Consider the following 14231-nt stretch of genomic DNA (forward strand, 5'->3'; position numbering starts at 1 on the left):
CAGTGCTGGACCCTGCCACATCTTGAGAATATTTTGCACCTGTAATTTTTAAAGTACAAGACCTCTAGCTGTTTCGTCTTGAGAACAAAAAAAAAAGCATTCAATGTTACATTGAAAGGATGTCATGATGAACTGCTAACAGGACTGGTTGCAAAATATAGTGCAACGGGGCGTGTACACAAAACATAGACGAGTGTAGCAGAGGAACAGGCCCTTCATCCCACACTGCCTGTGTGAATTACACTTCAGTTTGTGTATGATCCACATCCCTCCACTCCCTGCATCTAATACGGGTTCCCAAACTATTTCATGCTACGGACCAATACCATTAAGCAAGGGGCCCAAGGACCCCAGGTTGGGGATCCCTGATCTAATAGTCTCTTAACCACCACGATCGTATCTGCTGCCTCCATGACCCCTGGCAGCCCATTCCAGGAACCTTACACTCACTTTCTAATAAACTTCTCTCGCCTCAAAAATCTCCTTTAAACTTTCCCCCTCTCACCTTAAATGCGTATCTTCTAGTATCTGGGAAAAAGGTATTAACTGTCTCCTCTATCCATGCCTTTCATAATTTTAAAAACTTCTATTAGGTGCTGATACTCCAGAGAAAAGAACCCAGACTTGTCCAGCCTCCACAAGCAAGAGAAGATCTAAAGATGCTGTAAATCCAAGCAACACATACAAAATGCTGGAGGAACTCAGCAGGCCAGGCAGCATCTATGGAAATGAGTAAACAGTTGAAGTTTCGAGTCAAAACCCTTGAAGTCCTGATGAAGGCTCTCGGCTAGAAATGTCGACTGTTTACTCCTCGTAGATGCTGCCTGGCCTGCTGAGTTCCTCCAGGATTTTGCATGTGTTGCTTGTCCAACATCCAGCTGGAGGTCATGGGTTAAGGGTGAAAGGCGAAATGTTTGAAATGAACATGAGGGGGGTTTTCTTCACGCAGAGGGTGGTGAGAATGTGGAACGAGCTGCCAGTGGAAGTGGTGGATGTGGGTTCAATTTCAACATTTAATGCTGGTTCAGGAGGCTGATGGTTAAAGGGCAGTAACTATTCCTAAACCTGGTGGTGTGAGTCCTGTCTGATGGTAGCAATGAGGAGAAAGCATGGTTTTTCCATTTATATTAAGCTTTGCTTGTGGGTAATTTTGAACATCAAAAAAGGGCCCTTTTATTTAATATTTGTCAGCAGCAATCAATTTTCCACATTAGTTCAAACAAGGAAATTAAACGATCCTGGGAAATACTACTCCTTGCAGTGAAAGAATATCAAAGCAGATGGTTTGTTAAATTCTTGTTTCCAGGATCGACCAACATCTGCTGGCAATTACCCTCCCCAAGAGCCAGGAGAGAACTTTGAATCCCCCCTCAATCACCTGCACCCACCCAGGGTATGGCATTTACTGAATGAGCAATCCAGAGATGTTTAAAAATCCAAGAGAAGTTAATTACAAAAAAATGAAAAAAAATTTGCATTTAAAGATCTCTCATTAATAATGGCGACTGTAAAAGCACCATATTGGCAAACACAGACACCCCCCCCCCCAAAACACCATTCACACTTAACGTTCTTCAGCAAAGGAAATTTGATGCACTGAACTGCTTTGGCTTTTTTGTGACTTCATACTGTGGAACAGTTTGTATATTTTGCTGGTATTGTAAATAAAATAATTTCAAAAACAAAAAAATAGCACTTACAAAAAGGGAGAGAACATGAATCTTAAGGTAGTGTTTGGTAACATTCACATACTTGATAATAGATTTACTTTGAACTTATAGTTAACTAAACTGATGATACACATGGTTACCCCAATACATGGGCATCTGGCTGGCATCAAACTCTCAGTAGCTGCTTTATTGGGTAGCTTCTGTACCTAATATAGTGGCCACTGACTGTATGTTTATGGTCTTCTGCTGCTGTAGACCAAACATTTCAAGGTTCAACATGTTGTCCATTCAGCAATGCTCTTCTGCACACTACTGTTGTAGCATGTAGTTATTTGAGTTACAGTCGCCATGAACCAGCCTGGTCATTCTCCTCGGACCTCTTCTCTCATTAACAAGGTGCTTTCACCCACAGAACTGCTGCTCACTGGATATATACTGTTTTTCACATCATTCTCTGTAAACTCTAGAAACTGTTCTGCATGAAAATCCCAGGAGAGCGGTGGTTTCTGAGATACTCAAGCCATCCCTTCTGGCACCAATAATCGTTCCAATGTCAGTCACTTAGATCACATTTCTTCCCCTTTCTAATGTTTTGCCCGAACATCAACTGAACCTCTTGACCAGGTTTACATCTTTCTATGCACTGCGTTGCTGCCACATGATTGGTTGATTAGATATTTCCATTAACCCACTGAGTGTAGATGTGACCTATTGCCACCGAATATCCAGTATCAGGTCAACTGAAATATTAAAAGAGAACAAGAAGTGAGAGGAAAGCGAGAGTGGACAATTGTTTTTTCAAAATCTTTTGAGCTCAACTATGTAAAAACTGAAGTACTTTCAAAACATTTATTGTCTCATACCCTGCATTTGGAAACATGTCTTATCTTGCAGCTAGTTTTAACAGCCATGAAATAAATCCCAAAGTACCAACAAAGGGAGTGAGCTAAAGACTACAAACACTCTCTTTCATTCTTATTTAAGCTCTCTCATCATTAGCCCTCTCTTTGTTCTTCCTTGGCCTCTCTTTTCTCTGCCTCTGCAGTGCCGTCACTTCTACTGTTGAGAAAGCACCGTCTTGGAATATTAAAATGCTTCCGTCCTCACAGGTGCTGTCTGGTCTGTTGTGTATTTTCAGCACTTCCTTTATACACCAGACAACATATTTGCATAATTAATCTGAAAATTTTTATTTTAAACATGCCTTTGGCTTCTGGAACAGCACCTATCAGCCTTTAATTATGTGTGAATTATGATGCAAGTGAAATGTGGTCACCCTCATTCATAGAATTAAACTGCAAATGAATGTCTTTGTGAGATTTAATACAGATCCTCCATGAGGAGCGTAACCTTGTCATGTTTTGAAGGCTTGTCTGCCTCAAGGACCCAGAGAGCTATGCTGGCTAGAGTCAGGGCCTTGTGCTTTGGCTCTTGGTAGGGAGTCCCAAGCTGAACAGGTCAAAGGTTAGAGACCAGACTAAGAGTGGTCCACCAGTTCTCCAGGTTCAGGAGTTCAGACAATGCTGACTGGTCAAACCAAACTGTTACAGAATCAGCAATGAAGAATCCTTCTACATCTGTGTGCGATGGTATTCCTGAGTCTCCACTTGGGACCTGCATGGCCGAGAGGAAGCTACTGGCACAGTGAAGGAAGCCCTGAACACTGCCAAAACCAAGACCAAAATTAGTTTTGGCTAAGCACAGACAGAGATGGAGGACCTTCATTGCTAACCTAAATGCCAGTGGCGTAACGGGCAGTAAGTATGTATATAGAGGGAAAAGCTGCATCTTTAGCAGGCTTGGGATGCTCCACGTTATGGATATAGAATCATACAGCACGGTGTTGCAGTTAGACCAGCTACAGATGCATGGAGCAAGGATGACAACGGTTTAGTAGGGTTAACCGTTTTATCTGAGTTGTATTAGCCACAGTACAGAGTGGGCAATTACAGGGCAGGAGCGACTACCTAGGTCCACTGAGACAAAACCCTGCACAAATAGAGAGGAGGTCCAATCCATTCACCACACTGCATGTAGCCTTGCTATCCAGTTCAAGAGCTGCTACCACACACTACAATCACCCCATTTCTCTCCTGGTACTGTCTGTGTGGAGCTTTCACGTTCTCCCTTTGACTATGCAGAGGTCTGGCAGTTTCCTCCAGCAACTCGATGGCTGGTGGTATTATGGATAGTATGCAGTTTGTTGTAGGTTACAACAGGACATTAATAGGATTCAGCGCTGGGCTGAGAAGTGGCAGATGGAGTTCAGCCAGGAAAAGTGTGCAGAGATAAACTTTGGAATGATCGAACTTGAAGTCAGAATATAGGGTTAATGGGCAGGATTATTAACAGTGTGGAAGAAAAGAGGGCCAGGTCCATTGATCCCTCAAAACTTAAGACATATGATGTGTTGGCCTTCGTAAGTCATGGGCTCAGTTCAAAAACTATGAGGTGATATTGCAGAAATGTGATCTAAATGACTTTGACAGCGGAATAACTGTTGGTGTCAGACAGGGTGGTTTGAGTATCTCAGAAACTGCTGATCTGAGATTTTCATGCACAGTATTCTCTAGAGTTTACAGAGAATGGTAAGAAAAACTTTAAAAAAGAATACACCAGTGAGGGGCAGTTCCGTGGACAAAAACACTTTGTTGATGAAAGAACATAGAAAATCTACAGCACATTACAGGCCCTTCAGCCCATATTGTGCTGGCCATGTCATCTACTCTAGAAGCTGCCTAGAATTTCCCTACTGCACAGCCCCTATTTTTCTAAGCTCCACGTACCTATCTAAGAGTCCCTTAAAAGACCCTATTGTATCCAAATAGTCAAAGGAGAAGAGCCAGTAAGTCAAACATTACAACAGTGTTGTGCAGAAGAGCACCTTTGTTGAACCGTGAAATGGATGGGCTACATCAACGGAAGGTCTTGAACATGCACTCAGTGGCCGCTTCACTAGACACAGGACGAGCCCAAGAAGGTGGTAACAAGTAGAGATTAGACCTCAGCAACTGTGCTAGAACAGTAGTGCTTCCTTTTGGCTTCCTGTCGCATGTAATAGCTCCTGTCTACTGATGTAAAAGTGTGCATGTGCTTTTTTTAAAAAAAGTTATGTATTTGGAACAGTTTCAAGATATCTCTAGGGTACATTAAATTTCTCATGGATTTGGTATCTCAGACAAGCAAAGTGGAATAAAGAACCTTTGAAGTTTGATTCCTGTGTTTGATTTAGATCCAGATTTACAGTAATTTAATCAGACTTACTGCCAAAAAGAATCCTTTTTATTTTATTGTTCACTTACTCGGAGGGTGGGAATAGTACCGAAGGAGACAACGGCTAATGGGGATTCACATCAATCCCCATTCCGAGGCTATTACAGCGCTTCGCCACTAGTGGGAGCTTGTATCCCTCATGAAAACCGCCCTCTGCAAGAGCTCCATTAGAAGCAGTTTCTGATTTGTGCGCTGCTTATTTTAATGGGTGACCAGAGAGCCAGATAGATGGAATAATTGCGGAATGAAATAATCCCCTTCCCTGGAAACATCCCAGTTAACTTCCTCACCAAGTAAGAACAAAAAAAAAGCTATTTCAAATCTTCCAGTACTGACCCTACCAATCTTTTCGTTTTATGAGATATCCTATATTTAACAGCTCCTGTATGAAAAGCTAATAGATTATTTGAACAATGATTGGAGAGCACAAGTCAGCATTCTGTGACAGAGGAACTACTTCACGTATTTTTCATACGGCTTAAAATACAACATTGAAATTGGAAACTGGGAAGAGAATATTTAAATTCCCTAATTAATCAATTATTAACAAGGCCTGTTTCTATAAATCAGACCACATTGTATCTTGTTACTTTGTTGATTGGTGATACAGTATTCTATAGAACAGGGTGTGTGTGTAGAGGAGATGGGTGGGGGTGAGGGGGAGGGTGAAAGGGATGGAGGAAGGGGAGAGGGAGGGAGAGTGAAGAGAGCGGGGAGAAGGAGGGAAGGGAGAGGGAGTGGCAGGATGAGGGAGGGAGGGAGGGAGTGGGAGAAGGGGAGGGAGGGAAGGAAGGGGAGAGGGAGAGAGATGGTGGGAGGGAGAGAAAGAGAGAGGGGGGGTGGGGGGAAGGGAGTTAGAGAGAGAGCTAGTATTATTGACCATTTTTTCACCTGGAATACTGGTTCTCACCACCTGACAGTGATGTAAGGCAGACTGCTGCACCACGTGCTTTAGATGATCAACAATGGCAGGATACAGGAGTAGCCTTTGGGCATTTTCTGGGTAACCGTTGGAAGTGCTTAGACAAAGAGTGGATTAGAACAAAGGAGAAGAGAATAAAACAGCCAGTTTAAAAAATAGACCCTATTAAGTAAGTAAATAGAAAATGTATGGACACCCTTGGAAAAGAATCTGTATGTCCACTCCTTCATAAAAAGGTCAACAAATCCCCTTTCAGTCAGTTGACCACTGGTCTGAAATAGGTTTTCACTTCTCTAAATGACAGACTAAGCATCAAGTTTATTATCACCGACATATGCTGTGAAATTTGTTGTTTTGTGGCAGCCGTACAGCACAGTTATATAAAATTACAGCAAAAAATATAGCTGAAGGGTGCTGCTGAATGGCTCTGGCCTGAAAGGTTTTCTTGTGTTAGCAAAAAATATATCTGTGTTTAAGTGTTTGTGTACATGTATATATACATACACATTCATACGCAAACACACATATACACACTCAGTGGCCATTTTATGAGGTACCTCCTGTCCCTAATAAAGTGGCCACTGAGTGCACGTTCATGGTCTTCAGCTGCTGTAGCCCATCAACTTCAAGGTTCAACACGTTGTGCATATAGAGATGCTCTTCTGCACACACGTTTATTTGAGTTAATGTCACCCTCCTGTCAGCCTGAATGGGTCAGGCCATTCCACCTGAACTCTTTCAGACTATTCCCTCGCCCCTTATGGGTGGTGTGTATGTGTACTTTTCCCTCTATCTTGGTCCTCTCAGAGGCCTGGGAGCTTGAGGGTTTGGTGCAGAATCCTTGTTGTTCCTAGTAGTGTGCTCTTCTGCACTGAGATCTCAGATGTTGTTTCCGGGATTTGTTGAAGCTCGTCTCCCGGTCCAGGTATCACAGTCCCAAGTGCTCCTATCACCACTGGGAATACACTGGCTTTAACCTTCCACAATGTTTCTATCTGCTCTTTCAAGCCCTGGTATTTCTCCAGCTTCTCATGTTCTTTTTTCCCGATGTTACTGTCATTCGGGATTGCCACATCTATTACTATTGCTTTCTTCTCCAGTATTCCTTATCCAGTACTACTCTGTCTGGTTGTTTGGCCAGTACCTGCTTACCAGTCTGTATTTGGAAGTCCCACAGGATCTTAGCTCGGTCATTCCCACTACTGTCTCGGATGGTTCCCATTTGGACTGGGGAGTGTCCAATCCATACTCAGCACAGATGTTCCTGGACACTATTCCTGCAACTCGGTTGTGCCATTCAGTGTACGCTGTCCCTGCCTGCATCTCGCACCCTGTTCCTGTGTGCTGGATGGTTTCTGTGGTTTCCCTGCACAGTCTGCCATCTTGGATCTTGTCTGGAGTGACAGACCCCTGCTTCTATTGCTCCTGTGCTCAGCCACTGTTCTTGTGCAGCCATGTGTTGTCCTTCAGCCCTGTGACTTCCAGTCATTGGTAGCACTTTCTATTGTCAGCCACCTCTGACATCTGGTGATGGTACATCCCGAGCAGTGGCTTGTCCTGCCATGGCCTCTGGTCCTCTGGCTCTGCTTCACCCACTTCCATTTCCATGACCCCTGCTATTCTCTTAGCAGGCTGTCCCTCGGGGTCAGTCATCTTCTCTGTATGTGTGCACACACACACACAGTATAAATGTATAGACAATAACCTAATCTCACTACAAAGCAACAGAAATGGAACATGCAAAAATAGTCTCTCAGGTAATATAATCACTTTTTAATTGCTCAGGTCACAGTTATCACCCAAAATTGAGACTGCAACAACATTTGACAGAAACATTCTAATCTTTCCCAGGCAGAAGTGACAAATCCCACATTGCTAAACCTCGCCTGTCAAGACGAGGAAAGCGACTGGAGGTTCCACAGCAGGTAGGCATCCAATCTAACCCGCCCTCCAAAGAAATCAGAAATGCACTAAACCGCAGTGAGTGTGGGGCACCGTGCTCACCGAGGCAAACTGAACTGGCTAGAAGCACCAATGAACCCCTCATGGCTCCATTTGCCAATGATGTGGGCACAGTGTAAACATTTGCCTGAGCATCAGTGAGTTGGCTTTATCTTAAAAAGGAAGCTTTGCCACAATGTAATCATTAAACAGCCTGCACTGAGTGGCTTTAGTAGCAAGGTAAATAGGACATTGGCTGCAGCCACAAATGCTGCATTCAATTCCACTTAAGTAAGATCATAGTTGGCAATTTCTGCAACGAGGAACAAACAAGCAGAGAACCCAGTCTTCCCAAATGACTTGACTCAACTCTTCTCCTATGTAAAAATACCCATGTCCAGTGTTCTGACATAGGTATTTAAGTCAGTTTTTTTGGATTATAAATAGGTGACTGGATTTTTTTTTTGCGTAAATTACAAAGGCAGGTGATTGTCAAGAACACATTACTGAACTGATCACTGAACCTACAGACTCACTTTCAAGGACTCTACAACTCACATCCTCAGCATTATTTATTTACTTACTTTTTTGTATTTCCAGAATTTTGCCTTTGTTTTCACATTGGCTACTTGTCAAACTTTGTGTCTAATTTTTTATTGATTCTATTTCGTTTCGTTGTTCTTTGGTAAATGCCCACAAGAAAATGAATCTCGGGGTAGTACAGTATTGATAATAAATTTACTTCAAACGTGTGTGTGTGTGTGTGTGTGTGTGTGTCTGCTAGGGAGGGAGCAAAAGTGTGGAGTGGGTGAACTTGTGTGTGTCTGTCTGCTGGGGAGGGAGTGAAGCTGTGGAGAGGGTAGATATGGGATGATGATGTTCATGAATTCAGCAAGATTTTGTGAGATAAGACGGAAGCAGGAAGTATTACTCTTCATTAACTCAATATTGAAGAATATGAAGGTACAGGAGATCCTATCAATGATTTAAATATATTATTTATTTAGAGACACAGCATGGTACAGGCCCTTCCGGCGCATTGAGACTACGCCACTGAATTAGACTTCTTTGACCAATTAACCTGCCAACCCGTGAGTGTTCGTGTAATATGGGAAGAAAGTGGAGCATCTGGAGGGGGGGGGGGGTCACATAACCAAAGGTTAAAGTAAATTTATTACACGTGTCACCATATACAATGCCGAGATCCATTTTCCTGTGGGCATACTCAATAAATTCATAATAGAGTAATAACCATATCAGAATCAATGAAAGACCACGTCAATTTGGGCGTTCAACTAGTGTGTGAAAGACAAACTGCAAATACAGAGAGAAATCATAATTTAAAAAAAAATAAGCGATAAGTATCAAGAACAGATGAAGAGTCCTTGAAAGTGAGTCCATGGGTGTGGTCATGTAAGAGCGTCCAATCTCTTTCCACAGGCAGCGGCGGGAATTGAACCCGTGTCGCTGGCGCTGTGAAACGTTACGCTATCGTGCCTACCCAATACTACCAGTATATTAAACGTCCCATTTCAGGCTTTGGTACTGGAAGGCGGCGGTTGCTGTGAATGATGTCTGTAACTGTGAGACAAAAACATGGCAATATTTAATGAGTTACAGCCCGGATACAGGCAACCCTGGCATTGCAATGCATCTAAATGTAAATTCAAGATAGGCTCAGTTTGTTTTCACACGAGCTCCTTTTGAAGTGCATTTGCACAAAGAACGATCAAATCTCAAATTACTGTACATGTCATGAGAGTTGTCCATCACACACCAAAAAAGCTTTTTTTTGATAGCAGTAACTGATCCGTTGGCACCGCGTACCGACTGAACCCTTTTAAGTGCATTCTGCCGCTCTGCCCCTGTGGCATTGATAAGTACACACTTGTATAACAAAGCCGCGCCGCACTTTGAAGGGAATCAATGACTCCTGAAGCCACACCTGCCTGACAAGTTTATCGATGGAAGCTGCAACAAACGAGCTGAAAGGAATACACACTCCGCACGCAGTCAGCTTCGCCAGCATAGCCACCGACAGAGCGTGTGTGCAGGCAAACCGCTCTGCTGATTCCTATCGGCACGTTTTGACGGGGGAGCGCCGCTTACTCTCTGACCTCTCCCTCTTAACAACGCGAAGGCTTCATACTAGTTGGCACTAAATTGTTAGAAAAACAGAAGCGAACATATCAAATAGAGTCTGCAGACTCTGAATACTAGGTCAGTGCTTACCGTCCCCACACCTCTAACCCACTCAGAGTGATAATCCACACAGCCTAACAATTCCAGATTCTGTGTCAAACACCCCAAAAGTTATGTTCCGCCACCTCAATTCTATATTTTGAACACAAGAGATTTTGCAGATGCTGCAAAACCGGAGCAACACACAAACACAATGCCGGAGGAACTCGGCAGGTCAGGCAGCGTCTATGGAGAGGAATGAACAGTCGGCTTTTCAGTCTCGGCCCGAAACGTTGACTGTTCATTTATTTCCATAGTCGCCTGCTGAGCTGCCGAGTTCCTCCAGCACTGTGTGTGTGTGTGTGTGTGTGTGTGTGTGTGTGTGTGTGTGTGTGTGTGTGTGTGTGTGTGTGTGTGTGTGTGAGTGTGTGAGTGTGTGAGTGTGTGAGTGTGTGTGTGTGTGTGTGTGTGTGTGTGTGTGTGTGTGTGTGTGTGTGAGTGTGTGAGTGTGTGAGTGTGTGAGTGTGTGAGTGTGTGTGTGTGTGTGTTTGTGTGTGTGTGTGTGTGTGTGTTTGTGTGTGTGTGTGTGTGTGTGTGTGTGTGTGTGTGTGTGTGTGTGTGTGTGTGTGTGTGTGTGTGTTTGTGTGTGTGTGTGTGTGTGTGTGTGTGTGTGTGTGTGTGTGTGTGTGAGTGTGTGTCACTTTCATGTTTTTTAAGGAAAAGAGAGGGAAACAATTTCTTTAAAAATTGATTATTTTCAGAGATGCCTTTTTTTCTAGAAATAGACGGCGTTTAAAAGCCCACATATTCGGCTGTTCAGATTGAAAATAAAGCAACAGGCAAAGCCAGTTGCAATTGCAGACGGTGATGTAAATTGCAGTGGAACACGTTACTTGTACATAATGCCTTTCAGCATGAAATCCTCTCCCGAGAGAGAGGGCGAAGCATTTCCAAGACATTTTTATGAACCTCCAGTCTTTAGATAAATGTCCCTTTAAAGTGGAAAAGGCGAAGACGGGTCATTAGTGGGACTTCGAAATGGGTTGATTTGATTTAATAAGAAGTCACTTCAGAAATAAAAGAAACATTTATCTGCAACTTCCACATTCAAGAATTATAAAGAGACCATCTCTTGTTACTCGGTGGCTGCCCGAATTTTGAGTGGGTTTTCCGATCACTCAGACCCCATCTGTGCTACAGAAGTTATACTCGACTCTTGTCAACTATTCAGCTCTCCCACTACGGGAAGAACAAGCTTAAAACAATATCAGTGCCGCGGCGGTGAGACTCACACAACGCACAGGAGGCCGTTTAATTAACCTTTCACTTCTTTCCCCGGCGCCCATATTTTATTTGGACTTTTTTTTAAAAAAAAACTCTCTGATCCGCTACTCAATTTTCTCCAAAAGCCCGCGTTTTATTACTGCTCGCTGGCGTGATAGGTAGCCATCTGTAGCCTCATTTCATCAAGCCTTCGGTTCGTCCTTGAAAAGCAAGGTCGCTGCGGGAAGGAAAACAAAATGCTGCTTTGTCCACGCCAGGCGAATCCCAACATGCCTCAGCACTCTCCAGATATTTCCATCCATCCATTCACCCACACCCCCCCTTCAGCAAACCCACAGCAATCTAGTCACCTCCTTACATTGAATCCAGTTGTGTCTGATCAATAGTGCTTTTCTTTTAAACCAACAGGCTATGGTTTAAAGAAAATATACAGTATAAAAAGTGTTTGTATTTATTACTGGATTATTTTTTTAAAATGGCTTAGCATCTTTTTGAACTGGGGAATCTTCTACAGATTCATGTGACTTGCAGAATATTAGCTATGGGTCAGAAAACAAGGCCCCAGTCGTTATTAGCATAGACTAGCAAGCACCTCGATATTCTGACATGCAGAAACTGCAAACAGAGCATATTTTTTTAACTAGCAGCACGATGGTTCACCCAAGTACGGTAAATAATATTTTTTTTGCGCACTGTGAGAAATCAAGAGAGGTAGGAGCTCCAACTTGTTACCTAATAATTAGACACCGAGCAAAAACAAAAAATCTCTAACTAGCAGTAGTCAATTAAATCTGCTTTAATCATTAATAATAATTACCTTATCCCACTCATTAGGTTTATGTGATTGGCTTCAGATTATTATCATTTCTCCAGGAATGGAGGAGGTTTTGTGAGGGGTTACTGCTGGAAGGAAAATTATCTGGAAGATTTTTTTTTGGAAAGACCAGGGCGTGTGTATAAAAGATCAGGCATCGAGATCTTAGGCTTAATGCCTGTGAACAAGTGGAACAAGAAGTCTAAAGGAGGTTGGAGAAGGGCAGTATCTTTTGAGAATAGTGCAGGAACAATTGTATTATTTGCCTGGACTGGGAGTTTGTACAGGCAATTGGAAATTAGATGTCAGCAAAGACTCGCAAATGTCTACAGATGTACCGTGGAGAGCATTCGAACTGGCTGCAACACCGTCTGGTTTGGAGAAACCACTGCACAGGATTGGAAAAAGCTGCTTGCTCTATCATGGACATTGACCTCCTCAGCATCGAACACATCTTCAAAGAGCGATGCCCATGAGTGGTACCCATCATTAATGACCCTCCTCACCCAGGATATTCCCTCTTCTCATCAGGAAGGAGGTACAGGAGCCTGAAGACTCACACTCAATGTTTTAGAACAGCTCCTTTGTTTTCTGTTTTTGCACGACTTATTTATAATTTAACTTTGAATATATATATATACATTCTTACTGTAATGCATAGTTTTCAGTATTATGTATTGTAACATTCTGCTACCGTATAACAACAAATTTCACAACCTATTCCAGCAACATTAAACCTGATTCTGATTCTAATTCTTTCCCTCCGCCATCAGGTTTCTAAACAGACAATGAACCACCTCACCATTTTTTTGGCTCTTTTTACATTACTTCTATAATTCTAAATCTAAGAACATCAAATATATATATATTTTTCTTATTGTCATTAAAAGCTTTTCATGTATTGCGCTGCAGTGTTGCCATAAAACAACACATTTCATGGCATATATCAGTGATGATAAAGCTGATTCTGATTCTGTACATAGATCCTCCTGAGCAAGATTTTGCTACCGAAATCACTGAATCTTTACACTTTAAGTCTTTGACACTGGGTAAAGCTGTGAGAACCCCTTGAGGCAAAAGTCATGGAAACTTTCAGATTTTTTATAAAGAACTTTACAATAACTGAACATCTTTTTGGCATTTGCTTCCTTTTAACCTTGTCTACCCTTTAATGTAGAACACTTCACCTTCCACTTTGCTTCTAGTGCCCATGGCTAGATTTATTTATAACTAAATAACATCAAAAATATTCAGCTGTCATTAAAATGAATGCTTTATTCACATATTGTATATTCTACTGGTTCTAATGCCTTGAGTATTTATGCCAATTAACAATATCAGAATCAAAGTAGCACAGTTCAACTTTCACTGTATTTATGTATATTCATATAGGAACCTATGGATACAAGCATGCACAATTGAAACACAGCTTTTTCTATATGTAGAAAAACATTTAACAAAAATGTATAAATCTGGAGCAATTTTGACTTAACCAGGTATAATCAGATCCATTTGTGTCTGCAACAGTGAAACATTCTACTTGGGTAACCTAACTCTGATGGCCAAAACCATACCACATGAGAGCAGAATTAAACCACTTGGCCATTGAGTCTGCTCCACTATTCTATCAAATCCGATTTATCTCCCCTCTCAGTCCCATTCTCCTGCCTTCTCCCCATAACCTTTGATGTCCTTACTAATCAAACATCTCTCAACCTCTGTTTTAAATAATCTCAATGACTTGGCCTCCACAGCCGTCCATTGCAATTAATTCCACAGATTTGCCAACCTCTGGCTAAAGAAATTCCTCTTAATTTCTGCTTTAAAGGATGTCCTTCTATTCTGAAGCTGTGCCTTCTGGTCCTAGACTCCCCACTATAGGAAATAACCTCTCTATATCCATTCTATCTGCGCCTTTCACAATTCAAAAGGTTTCACAGAGATCCATCTTCTAAACTTCAGTGAGTACAGTAAGACACACAAAATGCTGGAGGAATTTAGCAGGTCAGGCAACATCTATGGAAAAGAGTTGATGATCCGAGCTGAGACCCTTACAGGAAGTACAGGCTCAGGACTGCCAACACTCATCATATGTTAACCCTTCCATTCTTGGGATCATTCTCATGAACCTCCTCTGGACCCTCCC

General features: G+C 42.4%; 1 protein-coding gene across 2 annotated transcripts in view; it reads right to left on the minus strand.

The window, feature by feature from the left end:
• The window catches only part of LOC132397928 (mastermind-like protein 2), a 135284-nt gene that overhangs the window by 13151 nt on the left and 107902 nt on the right, over positions 1 to 14231 (minus strand). The gene's annotated exons all lie outside the window — the stretch shown is intronic.

The sequence above is a fragment of the Hypanus sabinus genome, chromosome 8, assembly GCF_030144855.1.
Source record: "Hypanus sabinus isolate sHypSab1 chromosome 8, sHypSab1.hap1, whole genome shotgun sequence".
NCBI classification, from domain to species: domain Eukaryota; kingdom Metazoa; phylum Chordata; class Chondrichthyes; order Myliobatiformes; family Dasyatidae; genus Hypanus; species Hypanus sabinus.